Source organism: Rhinoraja longicauda, chromosome 5 (assembly GCF_053455715.1).
Source record: "Rhinoraja longicauda isolate Sanriku21f chromosome 5, sRhiLon1.1, whole genome shotgun sequence".
Taxonomy (NCBI): Eukaryota; Metazoa; Chordata; class Chondrichthyes; order Rajiformes; family Arhynchobatidae; genus Rhinoraja; species Rhinoraja longicauda.
This window is the reverse complement of record NC_135957.1, coordinates 43,846,063-43,864,341: the sequence shown is the minus strand read 5'-3', so window position 1 is coordinate 43,864,341 and position 18,279 is coordinate 43,846,063. Positions and strand designations below refer to the sequence as shown.

General features: G+C 42.0%; 1 protein-coding gene across 14 annotated transcripts in view; it reads left to right on the top strand.

Moving 5' to 3' along the window:
* Window positions 1-18,279, top strand: part of dtnba (dystrobrevin, beta a) — a 335,231-nt gene that overhangs the window by 48,550 nt on the left and 268,402 nt on the right. For 8 of the 14 annotated variants that reach the window (XM_078399379.1, XM_078399385.1, XM_078399386.1 and 5 more), the window contains exon 1: window positions 16,535-17,069. The exons of 3 other annotated variants lie outside the window; for them this stretch is intronic. The gene's annotated coding sequence lies outside the window, so the exon portion shown is untranslated. Of the gene's footprint in view, window positions 1-16,534; window positions 17,070-18,279 lie in introns of those variants that run through there. 3 more of the 14 variants (XM_078399380.1, XM_078399374.1, XM_078399377.1) reach the window with 2 other exon arrangements.

The following is an 18,279-nucleotide window of genomic DNA, read 5'->3' as shown; positions in this document are numbered from 1 at the left end:
GTCTTTGGAGTGTGGGAGGAAACCGAAGATCTCGGAGAAAACCCACGCAGGTCACGGGGAGAACGTACAAACTCCTTACAGTACAGCACCCGTAGTCAGGATCGAACCTGAGTCTCCGGCGCTCCATTCGCTGTAAAGCAGCAACTCTACCGCTGCGCTACCGTGCCGCCCTTGACCCACTTGACCCAATATCATGAGTCCCAGGTTCAGTGGTCTATTACATATGGACATTTGTTATCTGTATTTGTATCAGTGGCCCACAGTCGGTGACTGTGAACCTGGTGCTCGTTCGTACCCATTATCCGTTAAGCAATCATCATAGCAGCTTTATCTTCCCAATACTTGTGTGTAGCCTGCCCATAACTCTGTTGGGACAAATTATAAAGTATGAGTGGAGTATGTAATCATTGATTTCTGTAACTCATCGACTACCTTAAATGCTAAACTATTGGGCATTGGAGTGCTGCAGAATTTCTTCCTGAGTTAACACAATATGCCCATATAAAAAAATTGTTTAGCTTCTTGCAAAAATATTTAAAACATATTAAATGTGCTTTCAAATAATGTCACGGATGAGCAAGAACAACTGCTTGGTATTAATGAAATTGCAGTCTAAAGCTGTGACAGCCAGCAATTTTGAAATTTGTATTTTTGCAAAATCAGCAGTGCTCATCTACTGTAAATGAATGAATTTAAAAAGTTTATTTTATGTCACTTTGCTAAAGGTTGTTCACAATGAAAATATATTCATCCATCTAATTATCTGTGTCTTTATAGTCATGAGAAACAGACTAATCAAGCAGACCTACTCTTGTTCCAATTCCTGCTGTCTGCATCGGATTGATCCACATCCTTGTGTGTGCATACTATTGGTGGCCTTCTAAATACATTGACTATTATAGAATTTCACACTCGAGGACTTTTCTCCATAAGTGTCCAAATAACCTCGTGGAGAATATTATACAATTTATATGGTTTCGTTTATTGTCACATGTCCGGGGTACAGTGAAAAGCCTTTGCTGCGTGCTATCCAGTCGGTGGAAAGACAATACATGATGTCAGTTGAGCCATTTACAGTGTATAAGAAAATAACTGCAGATGCTGGTACAAATCGACGGTATTTATTCACAAAATGCTGGAGTAACTCAGCAGGTCAGGCAGCATCTCGGGAGAGAAGGAATGGGTGATGTTTCGGGTCGAGACCCTTCTTCAGACTGATGTCAGGGGGGCGGGACAAAGGAATCTATACAGTGTATAGATACATGAAAGGGAATAACGTTTAGAGCAAGGTAAAGCCCGCAAAGTCCAATCAAGGATAGTCCGAGGGTCGCCAATGATGTTGATAGTAATTCAACACTGCTCTCTGGTTGTGGTCAGACAATTTAGTTGCCTGATAACAGCTGTCCCTGAAACCTTTTGCTTGATGAGAGAGGGGAAAAGAGGGAGTGGCCAGGGTGCGACTCATCCTTGATTATGCTGCTGGCCTTGCCGAGGCTGAAGTATAAATGGAGTCAATGGAAGGGAGGTTGTTTTGTGTGATGGTCTCGGCTGCGTCCACAATTCGCTGCAATTTCTTGCGGTCTTGGATAGAGCTGTTCGTAAACCAAGCTGTGATGCATCCTGATAAAATGCTTTCTATGGTGCACCTCAGAAGTTGGTGAGTTGTCAGGGACATGCCAAACTTCCTAAACCTTCCAAGGAAATAGAGGTGTCGTTGTGCTTTCTTGGTCGTTGCTTCAATTTGGAAACCATTTATTTTTCAGTTCATTCATGACAATGGGAAATTGTTTGACAACCCAGAAATTTGTAGATTAATTGGAATATTTAATGGGGAAATTTTATAGTTATCTCAAGGACAGACAGTACCATTAACATTGGTTCAACCCTCCTTTTAAAAGCTAAGTTGATTAAAAAAAAATGATTTGGTGTGTACAACAGATGAATTTTGAATGAAGTATCAGGAAACTATCTCATATTTGCTCATGTAGATTACAAAGCAGAAATTATTTCAAAGCTGTTAAAGTAACGTTGAAAATTAAGTTTTTATGTGCTATTTAGCATTTTGAGCAGTAGTGCTTCAATGCAATTGTCTCCAAATTACTTCATTGCAAGACTTTGAGGTTTCCTACAGGTTGTGGTTAAAAATAAAGTGGACTTTTAAAATCCTTAAGACAAAAGTCTTAATCAAAAACACAAAGGTTGAAACAGAAGGGCCCTGTCCCAAAATATTATTGTCTATTCCCCCCACACATTCTGCCTGACCTGCTGAGTTCCTCCTGCTTTTCGTTTCTTGTTAAAGATGTTTAAAATGCTCATGAAATACTTATTTATCAGACATTAAATACAATATAGTGAGTAATTCTGACCCAGTGACATTCAAAATACCTCTAATCATATTATTGGAAGGTGTTCGGAAATTGCAGCTTGACATTGGCTTTCTCCTTTACTGTGTAGGAAGGAACTGCAGATGCTGGTTGACAACCAAGATGGACATAAAATGCTGGAGTAACTCAGAGGGACAGGCAGCAACTCTGGATAGAAGGAATGGGTGACATTTCGAGTCTGAAGAAGGGTCTCGACCCGAAACATCACCCATTCTTTCTATCCAGAGATGCTGCCTGCCGCACTGAGTTGCTCTAGCATTGTGTGTCTATCTTTAGTGTGCTTTTCTTATCTTTTGGGTATGTGGAGAGTTCGAGAGATGGAGGCAGGACAAAACATTGAGGTACATTACTTCTTGGAAAGCCGGTAAACACAAGGAGAAAAGAGCAGGTGTGATTCACCAGGCTACTTTCTTCACTGTAATAAAATAAAATGTAGACACATTCACAATAAAGGTAGACATGCAATATTTGTCCCTGATTTTGCTGTATGCTGTACTGGCAGCATTCTGTCTTGGAACTAATCACTCCTCAAGGTATGTTTCTATAATTATTGTTCTCTTCTATTTTTGCAACCAGGGTGGAAAGCGTGAGCCAGGCAATTTGTGGGAGACATTTTTGATCTTCCCAAAAATCATTTGGTGACAGAGGCTATCAAATTGCATACTGTGTTTGGTTGGTCAAGGTGGTTATTACTTCAACCACCTTTCTTTTATTTAAGGAAAAAAAGACTTTTATTGTCATTGTATGAGTGTACAATGTTCTAACATTGTGTTTAATGTTTTTTGATCACTAATTCAACAATGGGCAGTCTGATTTTGGTAAATCTCATTACCTAGTTTCCATTTTGTTTCACTTGCATAAATCAAATATTACATTTTGACAAGGCAATAGATTTTAGAAAACTCCATATTAAGATTATTTTCTTGTTGGATTGACAACAGGAAGAATGGAAACTTGCAGCCATTGTGTGTTCTTTTTGACTCATAATATTATCTCCATCTGAAATGGCAGCTGCACTGACCATGTTTGGCAGAATGCGTTGTGTAACTGAGGAATAACAGCACTATGAATATGTTATAACTGTATTTTGTAAAAACAGACAATGCACAGTCCGTTTCTTGGGCAGCATCTGTGGAAAGAGAAGTGCAATAATCTTTCACATCATTTACTTTGCATGGGAATGGGAAGGACAGTTAAAATAGTTAGCAACTGGGAGATCCAGTAAGCATTGACGGATCAAGCATGTGTTTGCCTGGATAGACACAAAATGCTGGAGTAACTCAGCGGGACAGGCAGCATCTCTGGAGAGAAGGAATGGATGATGTTTCAGGTCGAGACCCTTCTTGCCTGGTCTACGCTTGGTCTCAACCATGTAAGGGAGGCCACATTGGGCATACTGAAAGTAGTAGATGAGGTTAGAGGAAGTGCACGTGAATCTATGTCTCACCTGGAAAGATGGCTGGGGTCACTGCATGGATGTGAGAGGGGAGGTATAGGGACAGTTGTTATTTCTCCTGCAGTTGCAGGGGACGTACCTGGGGAGGGAGTAGTTTGGGTGGGAAGAATGTTGTCAAGGGGCCAGGGGAATTCTATCCTTGTTCCGTGTGGGGGGAGGGGGTAGCAAGAACAAAACTACAGAACAGAGGAGATGTGGGAGGGGGGGAGGGGGATTCCTTTATGACCGTGGGGAAGGGGAAATGGCATTTACTGAAGAGAGAGGACACCTCAGATGTCCTAGTATGGAAAGCCTTCATCTCCGAAGCAGATGGGAAAGAGAAATTGAGAATAGGGGATCGTGTCTTTGCACGAGACGGTGTGGGGAGAGTCTGGTAGTGGTCCAGTGCCCTATTTAAGGCATGCAAAGAGTGAGTACCTGTAACATACAAATCTATATGAGAAGCTCATTACTGTCAGAAAAAGGACAAAGATCACCTCGTGTCCATTCTGGACTTGCTGTAACATAGTGTAAAGTCTAGTCTCTGGGCCCTGCCATCTCTCATTGGAGATTCAATCTAATCATTGATTTTTTTATAGATCCCTGTTATGTCCATGCTTCTCCACTGTGCATGCATCAAGATTATAGAGTTACCGTTCTCAAAGCTAGGAAACATTTTTCCAGATCATTTGGACCTTTTCAAGATTAATGTTAGCTCACTTTTCATTTATTTTCAGAGATTATTTGTGGATCTAATCACCATTGACTATCATCATCATGTGGTCCCAATTAATTTTACAGCCTCCAATTTATTTAAATAAATTTACACTGTTAGAGAGCATTTTCTGGAGGAGATGGTGGGGCTTGTTATGGGTTAAGGGCAAATTGCTAGTTTAATATCTTTGCATATGATGATTTCTATCTCTGTTTTAACGATGGCTCTACTTGTTTTGTGCTGTCGGCAGCCAGGAATAAAAGGTGTCCTGGGCACCCTGTGATTCTGTGCCATAATCAAAGGGGCATATATTTGATGATCAACCTTTCATTTGGATTTGATTTTTGTTATGGACAGGAACAATATTATCTTCCACAGCAGGAATAGGAGGAATGGTAAGGGAATCTGAAAACATATACCCACTTCATTGTGCCTCAAACTTGTTGCTGAATTGACGAAGGGAAGAAAGAAATTCTGACCAATGTGTTTTTAAAACTAATCATTAAAAAAAAAAAGTTTTGTTATCACTGCAAATGCGTTCAGCTGTTGACTCTGGTCTGGTGATAGCACTGTCATAACCTCAATTGTGCTTACTTTAATAAAGGAATTTCGAATGTTAGTTCTAAGAAAAGGGAATGCGAAATGTTCTGGGAATGAGTGGGAGGGTGCGATTCACCAAAGCTGTCAGTGGAGTCAATACCAATTGAGACTTGAAGGATTGTATTATTTGATTTTACGATTCTCTCTTCTTTCCAGATATAATTGCTTGCAGCTCCACTTCTTTAAACAGCTATTTCTAATTCTCAAGTGAGCATGTATTTCTGTTTAATTCAATTTGTTTACAGTTTGTCACTCTAAAACAGTGATGGTTCCTTTTCAGGACATCAATGGCTTTGTGGTCTTTTGCATGATGATATTGGCACAGTTACACACCAGTAGAGTTGATGCCTTACAGTGCCAGAGACCCGGGTTCGATCTTGACTCTGGGCGCTGTCTGTACGGAGTTTGTACGTTCTCCCTGTAACCACATGGGTTTTTTCCGGGTGCTCTGGTTTCCTCCCACACTCCAAAGACATACAGGTTCGCAGGTTAATTGGCTCTAGTAAAAACTGTAAATTGTCCCTAGTGTGTAGGATAGTGCCAGTGTACGGGGTGATCACTGGTCGGCGTGGACTCTCTGGGCCAAAGGACCGGTCTCGAAAATCTAAAAGTCTAAACTTTCTGTTCTTCATACCTACATATATCTATTTCTAAAAGAAGCACCTATTCAGCAGGGAACTGATGCCACCCTCTGCCAGTGGGGAAAAAATAATGAAGCCCCCCGCATCCAACACATCATTCTCTGACATTTCCACTGCCTTCAATTTGATCCCACCACCAGTCGCATCTTCCAGCCTTTGCTTTCTGTAGCAATCGCTCCCACTGCAAATCTTTGATTCACTCATTCCTTTCCACCCAATCTGACCTCTCCCTAGCTACCTTCCCCTGCACTCGTAGGAGATGTTACGCCTGCTGCCTCTCTCGCTTCCATTCAGGGTCCCCAGCAGTTCTTCTGGGAGAGACAAAGGCTCAAGTGCTAACCATCTTAACTCCCCGTCCCATTTCCATTCTGACTTTGGCCCCTCCATTGTCAAAGTGAGGCTACACAGAAACCGAAGGATCAATAACTAGTCTTCTGCTTGGGTAGCTCACAACCTAATGGTATGAACATTGACACAAGTAACTGCAGATGCTGGTTTACAATAAAAAAAGACACAGTGCAGGAGGAACTCTGGATAAGTCAGCATCGCAGGACAGCATCAGGAATCACAGAGGGCGAGCAGTGAGAGAGGGTCTTGCAACTCGCATCGGAGAGAGGAGAACCTTCAAAGTAGACATATTTTGAGGATATTTTGCAGTGGAGCAGCAAAATGCTTACACTGGGAAGTTCAGATGCTGGTTTCCAGAAAAAACCCAGTGCTGGAGTAATTCTCCAACTGAACGTTAAATTCTCCAACCAAGTAATAGCCCCACTCCCCTTCTTTCTTTCCTGTGCCTTTTACCCACCCTGGTGCACTTCCTTTTCTCCCACCTTCTCCCAAACCCTACCCCCTGTCACTACTCTTTTCTCCTCTGTACATTCATCTAGCATCCACGAGTCTCTCCATTTGCCTGTTATCCTCCCTCTTTGCCCTCCCCCTCCTGTCCTCTTCCACCCACATTCCTTCCTCTAACATTACACTTCGCTCATCCTCTCCTTATCTGACACCCTGTTGTCTCCTTTTCACCTCTAATCTTTGACACTTTCTCTGCCATTCTTCCAATCACCTCCCCCTCTCACCTGCATTCACCTACCCCCACACCGATCAGCCTGTGGAAGGATCCTGAGTTGAAACATCACCTGTGCATTCCCTCCCAGATGCTGCTGACCTGCACTTGGTATTTTGCTCAAGTCATTCAAAACAAATATCATTGCCACAAAGAAAAGATATACAATTCAGGAGCTTCGAATTAATGAACCTGCCTGCTCTGCATTGACCGTTGGCCCTTAAAATGATTGATGACATTGTAAATTTGCAAAATAAAGGGCTAAATGACATTTGTAAATGGAGCATTTGTTCTGAAAGAGGGTTCTGAATAAACAAGATGAGAAGTTTAGACTGAAGTGACCTTGCACATGATGCTTTGAAAGGTAGGTGGGACAGGAGCAAGTGTGAAATAAGGCAAAACTAATAAGTATTTGGTGAATAGAAAATAGATGGTTTGAACTTCTTTAAAGCGTGGATTTTGCATTATAATCTTTAACATTGTGATTACTTTGCCTTCAATTCATGTTGTCGTATCCCAAGGTGGTTATGACATTTTGAATTTTGATGCGTCAGTCCGTGATTCAAAAATGGCAATGATCTCAACTGTAATTTTTTTGTCTTTAACTTTTGTTGCAATGTAACTGACTTACTGTTTGCCATTAAGCAATGGCACAAAGATGGTTGTAATTCTAACAACCAATTAATTTGCATGATTCTTTGGGTTTAAATCCATTCTATTAAAGTATGGTAGAATGTTTCAAATCCAAGCACAGTAAATTGTAGAATATTGGTAGTCTCAAACTTGTAAATTAATGGATGTTGAAAGTAGGAACAAACATTAATCTCCACGCCTCACTTCTGAATTGTGCAGGTCTTGCCCAAATATAATGGATTCCTGATTTGGGTCAGCTTCTCGCTTGTTTAAAAACAATTGCAAACTAAATTTATTTTCTCCTTGTAATTTGTTTATCTGAAAAAATAATAAAAATGAGGAGGGATGTGGGCCGGAGCTTACCACTTCATTGTGCAGGAACGAACTGCAGATGCTGGTTTAAACCGAAGATAGACACAAAATGCTGGAGTACGAGACAGGCAGCATTTCTGGAGAGAAGGAATGGGTGACGTTTCGGGTCGAGACCCTTCATCAGACTAGTCAGAGGAAAGGGAAACGAGAGATATAGTCAGTGATGTAGAGAAATATAGAACAAATGAAAGAAAGATATGTGAAACAAATTACTTTTTCATTGTTATCATCGTGACATTTTTGCATCGTTGCTATCTATATCTCTCATTTCCCTCTCCCCTGACTAATCTGAAGAAGGTCTCAACCCGAAACGTCACCCATTCCTTCCCTCCAGAGATGCTGCCTGTCCTGCTGAGTTCCTTCAGCATTTTGTCTCACCATTTCAATGTCGGCACCAATTATGAAATTACCCATCTCACTCAAGCCCAGGCATGGTGACCTGACAATGAAGGAGAAAGGTGTTCTCATTGGGTCAGGATTGGTAAGGAATGCGTGAAGCAACAGCACATTTTACAGATGATAATTTTCAGACAAACTAAACATCCATATGTAATTGGTCATGAATAGATCAGATAGGCGCACAGAGTCTCTTGCCCAGAGTTGAGGAATCGAGGACCAGAGGACATTGATTTAAGGTGAAGGGGAAAAGATTGAATACGAATCTGAAGGTTAACTTTCAAACAAAGGGTTGTGGGTGTATGGAACGAGCTGCCAGAGGGGGTAGTTAAGGCAGCAACGTTTAAGAAACAATTAGACAGGTACATGGATAGGACAGATTTGGAGGGATATGGGCCAAATGCAGGCAGGTGGGACGAGTGTTGCTGGGACATGTTGGCCGGTGTGGGCAAGTTGGGCCGAAGGGCCTGTGTCCGACGCTGTATCTCACTATGACTCCCTATGACTTTATCAAGGTGACATGACCTTCAACTATAATACAGGCTGTCAGTGGATACCACAGATGATATCAGCAGGTTCAGTCAGTTTACTGCTTATAGCTGTGCTTTTCAACAGGGCCAGCATTTTTGTCATTCAATGGGAGAGCTGCAAGACTTGGTCAGTGGGTCAGGCAGCATCGGTGAAGGGAAACAGGCAGTCATTGTTTTGGGTGGAGAGCCTTCGTCTTGACGGGATGACTCTAGACTGGAGATGAGGAGTCTCGCCCCAAAACGTTGACTGCCCATTTCCCTCCACAGATACTACCTGACCCATTGCGTTTGTATAGCAGTTCTGCTTTTTTTTGCTACAGATTCCAGCATCAGTAGTCTTTTGTGCCTCTACCTTTATCAGTCATTTTTATTCTGTGCCAACCACAGCGAAGGTAATGAATAATACAGTTCTCCAAAAACTGTTGACATTTTGGAGGCCTTTGCGTCACTCCATTGGGCTTCTGTACAATTCTGTGCCTTGTTTAACAGAACATTTATTTAATCAAAGTCATGGTGGTTTTTGCTGCACAACATCAAGCAAAGAAATGCCACATTCAATTGTCTACTGCATTTGTTTACAAAGGCCAGGGACTGCATTTCAAAAGTAATTTATTGACTGTGAAGTGCTCAGAAATGTCTTGAGGTTGTACACATTGCTGCACAAAGTCAATAGCAGTAACACACCATGGCATGATTTGTTTTTGCCTGGTCTGCCACAAGATAATTGAAGCTCAAACCTCAAATCAAAGTGTATTTAAAGTTATTTTCAAATCTCTGATAATGTCACAAATTCGCTATCACTATTCTGTGGTGCAAGGATTTGCTGCAAGTATGGCAGCCCAGACTTTCCTCAACTCCATAGGAAACATATATTGTAATTAATAAAAATATCTCTAATCATGTACTAAAATTCATTCTTTCTGGGAGATTGTGAGAATTTGCTATTCGAATTATATCTGATCCAAATCTTATTTCATAGTGTCTGTGGAATCTTAAAATGTTGAGCTTTCTTCACGGTTCATTGAGTTGCACAGTCAGTGATGTTTAAAATAGACTTTCCTTAGATGGGGGGAGCCTGGAATGAAAGCATCTGTCATTTCTGTGGCAGTTTTATTTTCTTTATATAATTTAATTTATAAAGCAAGTTTGACTCCCTCGACTCCCTTGTTGAGTTGGGCTATTCTCAGCAATAGAGTTCCAGAGGGAGGCAAATGCAGCTCTGATTTTGTTTGCAATTTTATCAGTTTTTGTTGGGAATGCACACAAATAGAACCATGGGGAGGATCCACTAAACCAATGGCAGGCTGCAAATGCTCACCATCAAGACACTGAGTGAAAACTGAACAGTAGTAGGTAACATTTGTGATTTTCTGTTGTTGGTACTTGGGAAAGTGGTTGGTATAGCCTGGAGGAGAATGGGCAAATTTGCTGGTGCTAAAAGCATTACCTATAAAAAAACAATTATCTTCCATAAAGATGTGAGGGATATAAAAGATGCACTCTGGTTTAATTGTTTTCTCTTTTTTTGACAAACGTAGATAATCATATCATATCATATATATACAGCCGGAAACAGGCCTTTTCGGCCCTCCAAGTCCGTGCCGCCCAGTGATCCCCGCACATTAACACTATCCTACACCCACTAGGGACAATTTAAAAAAAATTTTACCCAGCCAATTAACCTACATACCTGTACGTCTTTGGAGTGTGGGAGGAAACCGAAGATCTCGGAGAAAACCCACGCAGGTCACGGGGAGAACGTACAAACTCCTTACAGTGCAGCACCCGTAGTTAGGATCGAACCTGAGTCTCCGGCGCTGCATTAGCTGTAAAGCAGCAACTCTACTGCTGCGCTACCGTGCCGCCATCTTGTTAAAAATGAACATCTTGTTCGAATCTTGTATTGGATTGTGATCATGATTCTGTTTGTATGATGTGCATCCACGACTACTGAAGCAAGGCAAAGCGCACTATATAGCAAAAACAAGTGATATTTGCATTAATATTAATTGACCAGAATTAAGGGGAAAAAAACATTCTAAGATTTGCAAAAGATTAAATGTGCCCCTTACTAACACACTCTGAAGGCTGTCATCTTCTTTGCCAGGAAAGAAAACTGCAGATGCTGGTTTAAATCAAAGCCAGACACAAAATGCTGGATTAACTCAGCGGGTCAGGCAGCATCTCTGGAGAGAAGGAATGTGTGACGTTTCGAGTCGAGACCCTTCTTCATTTTGTGTCTACCTTGTTTGCCAGTTGGCTTTTAAAATAGTTTTGCAATATGATCATTAAATATCGTTAATAATTTGTCTGATATATTTTCTAAGTACAATATATAAAGGTAAATAGATGCATTCACGTTACTGTGAGCCTCTGATGTTCTGGCAGTTGTTTCTTTGGTAGTGCCAGACAACCACATTTTCTGAATTATTGGCTATTAGACATTCAATATGAATACCCCAACACATTTTAGTTAGCTGTTTTTAGATGTCACCCAGTATTATAATATATTATCCCAGTGAACTTGGTATGTTTATAGCAAGCTTGTTGAAACGGGAGATGAGTCATTTGAAAGAGAGCACGGGAACAATTGTAATCATGTATAGTCTTTCCGCTGACTGGTTAGCATGCAACAAAAGCTTTTCAATGTACCTCAGCACACGTGACAATAAACTAAACTCGACTAAACTAAACTCAAAGAACCGATGCCACGGCTACTCAGAAAAGCGGGGATTGGGGCCCTGGCGAGTCGAGAGGAAGTGTGGCAAACATTACCTGGCGAGCCCAATGCCAAATTGTCGGAATTCTCAAATAGTGAGATTTAATTAAAATTTACTGTAGTTTGTTAAATAGTGAAATCTTTTCACATAAATATATAATCCTTATTGAAAGTTTGTTTTAAGTTTATCTGAATTTTAAATTGTATCATTTAGATAGGCAATGTTTAAATCTCAGCATCTTGTGATTTACAAATTTACATGTGCAAAAGCAATTACAAAAAATTGGGAATGCTACTGATGTTAAAGCGTTTGCTGTGTTTGTAATTGTGCCTTTTGGAGGAAGTGGGAATAGCTCGCAGCAAGATAATTTGACTGCATCAATATAAAATTTTCTTTTTGGTCGCAGTCCAAAAGCTCAACGGACCAGACTCCTTTGTAAGAATTAAAAGGGTATTCACCACACCTGGAGAAAAACTTGAGTTCAACAGTTGGGTAATTGGAGCCTATATTTTTTGGTTCACCTCTTGATCACCTTTTTGTGGGTGGCTGTGGCTTTAACAGGATGAATAATGCAGCTTAGTCAAACTGGGATGTGGGATGTGACAGATTCAATGCTATAATTTCCGCACCCACTTTAACTAACAAAAAATGTAAATTTCCTAAAAAATACAATTTTTTAGTATGCAATAGGATGAAAACTGTAGTTGTTCTGCATAAATCTTTCCAGAGAGGCTGCTGAATCAAATAAAACAGAAATCCCAGTTCCATGCATGGAACAAGTCAAGTGTTCTGTGCTTTTAATAGAACTGGAGGCTGCTTTATATATCCAGACACTCGTCCTACTCTTGCTGCAAAAAGAAATCTAAGCAATGTTTACAAAGTGGCATTATTATTTTGTAATGAAAGCAAGCTGGTAATTTATGTTTAACCTCCAACCGGAGAGACAGGTTTTAATTTGCCTTGAGAATGATAACTTCAAGAGTAGTTTAATCTCCCTAAGCATTTATTTTATGTGCTTGAGCATAGCATTGTCATTTAGGTACACGAGTGAGTTGTTAACATGATAAAATGTTGGTTAGGCATATTATGGTCATCGTAATGTAGTACTCCATCGTAATAATGGAGTATTATTGGTCATCATACGATAGGAAGGAGGGATTACGATGGAAAGGGTGCAGAAGAGATTCACCAGGATGATGACCTGGATTTGAGCATTTCAGTTATAAGAAGAGGAGGAGCATGAGTCTGAAGAAACGTCACCCATTACCTCTCTCCGAGATGCTGCCTGACCTGCTAAGTTACTCCAGCATTTTGTGATACCTTCAGTTATAAGAGAGATCGGATAGGTTGTAGAAACAAGGTAATGCAGATGCTGGTTTACACACAAGGACACCAAGTGCTGGAGAAACTCTGCGGGTCAGGCAGCATATCTGGAGAACATGAACAGGTGATGTTGCAGCTTGTGACCCTTCTGGATAGGTTGGGTTTGATTTCCTGTGAGTGGAAGATTATGAAGGATGGCTTGTTAGAGGTAGCCAAAATTATAAGGGGGATAGTAAGGGTAGGGCAAGTAAGAGTCTTCTTTCTATGGAGGATGTCTAAATCGAGAGGGGCATTGTGTAAGATGAGGATATTTGGAAGGGATGTTTAGTTTAGTTTAGAGGTACAGTGTGGAAACAGGTCCTTTGGCCCATCAAGTCCGCGCTGACCAGCGATCCCTGCACACAAGCATCCTACACACTAGGGACAATTTACGATTTTTACCAAAGCCAATTAACCTACAAACCTATACGTCGTTGGAGTGTGGGGAGAAACTAGAGCACCCGGGAAAAACTTGCGGGCGAATGTACAAACTCTGTACAGATAGCCCCTGTAGTCACGATTGAACCTGGGTCTCTGGCTCTATAAGGCAGCAACTCCGTGCCACCGGATCTTGGGAATTTTTTTCCACACAGAGGGTGGCTGGCGTCTGCATTGCACTACCCGAGAAGATGGTTTAGACAGTTACTGCCACAATGTTCAAGAAGCAACAAGACAAGCATATTGTGTAAGAAAATAACTGCAGATGCTGGTACAAATCGAAGATATTTATTCACAAAATGCAGGAGTAATTCAGCAGGTCAGGCAGCATCTCAGGAGAGAAGGAATGGGTGACGTTTCGGGTTGAGACCCTTCTTCGGATTGATGTCAGGGGGGCGGGACAAAGGAAGGATATAGGTGGAGACAGGAAGATAGAGGGAGAACTGGGAAGGGGGAGGGGAAGAGAGGGACAGAGGAACTATCTCAAGTTGGAGAAGTCAATGTTCATACCACTGGGCTGCAAGCTGCCCAAGCGAAATATGAGGTTCTGTTCCTCCAATTTCCGGTGGGCCTCACTATGGCACTGGAGGAGGCCCATGACAGAAAGGTCAGATTGGGAGTGGGAGGGGGAGTTGAAGTGCTCAGCCACCGGGAGATCAGGTTGGTTAAGGCGGACTGAGCGAAGGTGTTGAGCGAAACAATCGCCGAGCCTGCGTTTGGTTTCGCCGATGTAAAGAAGTTGACATCTAGAGCAGTGGATACCATAGATGAGGTTGATGGAGGTGCAGGTGAACCTCTGTCTCACCTGGAAAGACTGTTTGGGTCCTTGGATGGAGTTGAGGGGGGAGGTAAAGGGACAGGCGTTGCATCTCCTGCGGTTGCAGGGGAAAGTGCCCGGGGATGGGGTGGTTTGGGTAGGAAGGGACGAGTGGACCAGGGAGTTACGGAGGGAACGGTCTCTGCGGAACGCAGAAAGGGGAGGGGATGGGAAGATGTGGCCAGTAGTGGGGTCCCGTTGTAGGTGACGGACACAGAAAGCCATGGACCAAATGTGGGTAAGTGTGTGTTTATAAACATGCATCTGGTCAGCATGGACATCGTTTAAGTAAGGGCATAATTGATGGAGCCATCATTATTTCAACTGAACTGTTGAACAAAGATGCTTTTACCAACTTGGGTAGATCATGACGATGCACTGAGATTATTTGAAAATGTACATATGAATTTATGCATTGGCTAATATTTACTCTCCTAAAAACACTCAGCAGATAGGGCCACATCTGTGGAAAGAGAAACAGGAGTTAACATCTCAAGTCAGAGACACTGCATCAGAACATTGATTTTTATTCACCCCCTTTCACAATTTAAAGTAAACAAATTAAGTAGCAACTTTTAATTGTTTTTAAGATCCTATTGAGCACATTGCTTATTGCAACTGTCACTGGATTTCAAAACTGCATCATAGACCTCATGGCCCTCGACAACAGCACATTGCACTGGCTACAGCGCCTGGAGGGCATTACATAATTTCTGCTGCCTCAAACGCAAGAAGAAGATAGACCTTAATGTGCTTTAGAATGGGGTGAGGTGATGTGCATGCTTTGTACATGTAATTGCTTTCTTTCACAAGTGATTTGAATGCCACAATACTTGAAGGATTTTGTGATTTTAGGAGTAGCTGTCCATTGGCCATTTGTCCAACTGCTATATTAATGTTTTTTTGCAGCAGATTTCTTACAACAACCGAGTTTCATTTGCGAAACTTCTCGGATGTTATTCAGCCATTTAACGCTTTTATTTGGAAGGAATTGCTTTCTGTTACCGGACATAGTAGGTCCATAATTGCTTTGCTAAATCTTGCTCACTCTACCTTCCCTCTTAAAAATACTGCTTAAAACACCTCGGACCCAGATTTCAGCCTTCTATTCTGATATCCTTATTCCTGTATTATTCGTCTTCAAAATTTTATTTGCTAATATGCTTGCAAATATCCTTGTGTTGTCTCAGATTATTAGAAACATTATCTATGGTACCTGTAAACTGCTCTTTAAAAAAATGTCTTTGTCATGCTTCTGTAAGTAGAGTTAGTTAAACTTGCATTGTAAAACATCTGGTTAGCAGTTTCATAATTATTATAGATGGAGCAATAGAGTTCTACAGTATGAAAACAGGCCCTTTGATCCAATTTATACATTACAACCAAATTGCCTAACACAGCTAGTCCCACTTGCCTGTATCCGGTCTATATCCCTCCCAATCTTTCCCATCCACGTAGCTGTCCAGGTATCTTCTAAATGTTATAATTGTGGCCAATAGGTCTAACACTCCCTCTGACCGCTCATTCCACATAGCCACAACCCTCTATGTGAAAAGGTTACCCCTCGGGTCCCTTTTTAATCTTTCTTGTCTCACCTTAAACCTAGACCTCTATCTTGGGGATAGGTCTAAGGCTATTCATTTTATCTATGCCACTCCTGATGTTATATATCTCTATGGAATCATCTATCAGCCTCGATGCTCCAGGGAAAAACCCTCTCAGCCTACCCAGCCTCTCCTTCTAACACAAACCTTCCAGACCATTTAATATCCTTGTAACTCACCGTTGCACCCTTTCCAGTTTCGTGATTTTTTTCCTATCGCAGGGCGACCAGAACTGTGCAGTTTTACAAATGCGGCCTGACCAACGTCTCGTACAGCTGTATCGTGACGTCCCAACGCTTGTACCCTGCCGATGAAGGCAATAGTGGCAAACGCTTTCTTCCCTCTATATCTGGAGATTTCCATTCAATTCCATTGAATTTGGATAAAACGTTCCCCTTAAATTAATAAGACAATTTAAATGATTTAATCTCTTCAATTTTCCCTTGCTTCCTATCAGAAATGTGCATGTGTTTAACGTGCATTTATTTTAGTGCAACTTTAAAGAGATTGTCGAATGCGATGCACTAGTTCAAATTAAACCTGTAACCGTTGTAAAGCAGTTAACACCTTCTCGCCAAAGCAGGCTGTGCGTGTGACAGCTCAAACAGCTAGTGGTTTTTATGCTCTTCAACACCAAAAAAACTATCTTAAGTGCAATGGTTTTGTGTGTGTGTGAGAGAGGAAGTGATAGCTTCCTCTTTCTTTTCCTCCTGCATCTTTCAGCGTGTCTGCTCTGCTGCACGCCTGATGTGTGACTGGCAGCAGCCTCGCCACTGTCATTTGACAGAAGCTCCTAGCTCGGCCCAGCAGCAGCGTCAGTGACGCGCAGTCCGGGTCGCGGCTCGTCCATGGCAATGCAATGGCTGTGATCTGTCGGTGCCAGTGAGAGCTCGCAGGGGGGGAGTCTGCCTGCCTGCCTGTGATGGGGGTGGCCGAAGCAGCTGTTCTGTGAACTGCGGAAGGCATGAACTGCAAGGGGGGACCGCTGGCCGGGCAGGAATAGCGCGGGCATCCATCCGCACAGCGACCTGAGGGAGGGGGTAATGTTGGAGGTTGCCCAGCGGCTGGGTGGGTGCTGTTGGTACGTTGCAGGTCAGTCGCACAGTCATCCCGCAGCGAATGCAGCGGAGAACGGGCGAAAGCGCAGAATAAATAATCCAGAAAGACTGGGCAAGACGGAAGGATTTACCATCTAGAAGGGGAGCGTGCTCTGGGCATGAAATCCCCGGCCGCAGTCGCTTGGATGTAGAGTGCTCCATACACACACACGCTGCAAGTAAGCACAGCACAGCGCTTCATGCAATCGCGGAGTTTGTGCCCGGTGAGCCGGTCCTGACACTTTATTTCTACTTGCAAGTAAGCATTTTGCACAGATATCTTGAATGTTCTCTGGTCTTTTGCGGATTGTTTCTCCGCATGAGTGTGGTTTGCTTATTTACGCCAAACCAGCAGAGGTGCAGGAGAGGAATTGATGCTGTTAAGGGGATGTTGTCTGTGAGTTACATGGAATGGAATACTTTATTGTCACATGTGACTAGGCACAGTGAAACTATTTGATTGCATACCTAATGTATACAAATACATACATACAAAACACACAATTCTTGTCAATCTGAAACATAGAAACATAGAAAATAGGTGCAGGAGTAGGCCATTCGGCCCTTCGAGGCTGCACCGCCATTCAATATGATCATGGCTGATCATTCAGCTCAGTAGCCTGTACCTGCCTTCTCTCCATACCCCCTGATCCCTTTAGCAAAAAGGGCCACATCTAACTCCCTCTTAAATATAGCCAATGAACTGGCCTCAACTACCTTCTGTGGCAGAGAATTCCCCCAACTCGAAACGCCTCCTCTCCACGTTCTCCAGGGATGTTGTCTGATCCACTGAGTTACTCTAGCATGTGTCTTTCTTTGGTAACCAGCATCCGCTGTCCCGTGTTTCTACAATTCTTTATTTGTTTGGCAAAATGAGGCCGATTCCTGTTCACTCGGATGCAGCGGACTGGAAACCCATTGAGTACGTGCAGTAGTTTCGTTTACTCGCTAACCTTTCCAGTCAAACTTCGAGCCCGTTGTGAACTCCGGGAAGTCATATCTACTTCAGGATTAAATGTTGAATAACTTTATATTGAGAGTGTTCTTGAGGTTCGATTTTTACTTAGTATTTTGGTATTTCACTGGATAGTAAAAAGAAAATTTGACTTTTGATGTTGATACTCCTTCCTAGACCAATGACTATTTCAAATCAAAGTGACAGGAATACTTGTCTCCATTCCTTCTCTCCAGAGATGCTGCCTGTCCCGCTGAGTTACTCCATCATTTTGTATCTACCTTTGACAGGAATACTTAATCGTTTGGTATGAGGGAGAAGCTTAATGATTTTCGATTTGTGTCATTTGTTTTGAGTTTAAAAAAAAACTTAATGTCTAAATTCCCTCTCAGTGGCCTCGTAACTTGAAACGGGCTGGGTATTAGTATTGAAATGGTTGCATTCGTGATATCAAAAAGGTAAGTGTGTATATATTGGAAAGCCACGTGCTTGAGTTTCTTATCAGTTTCTCACA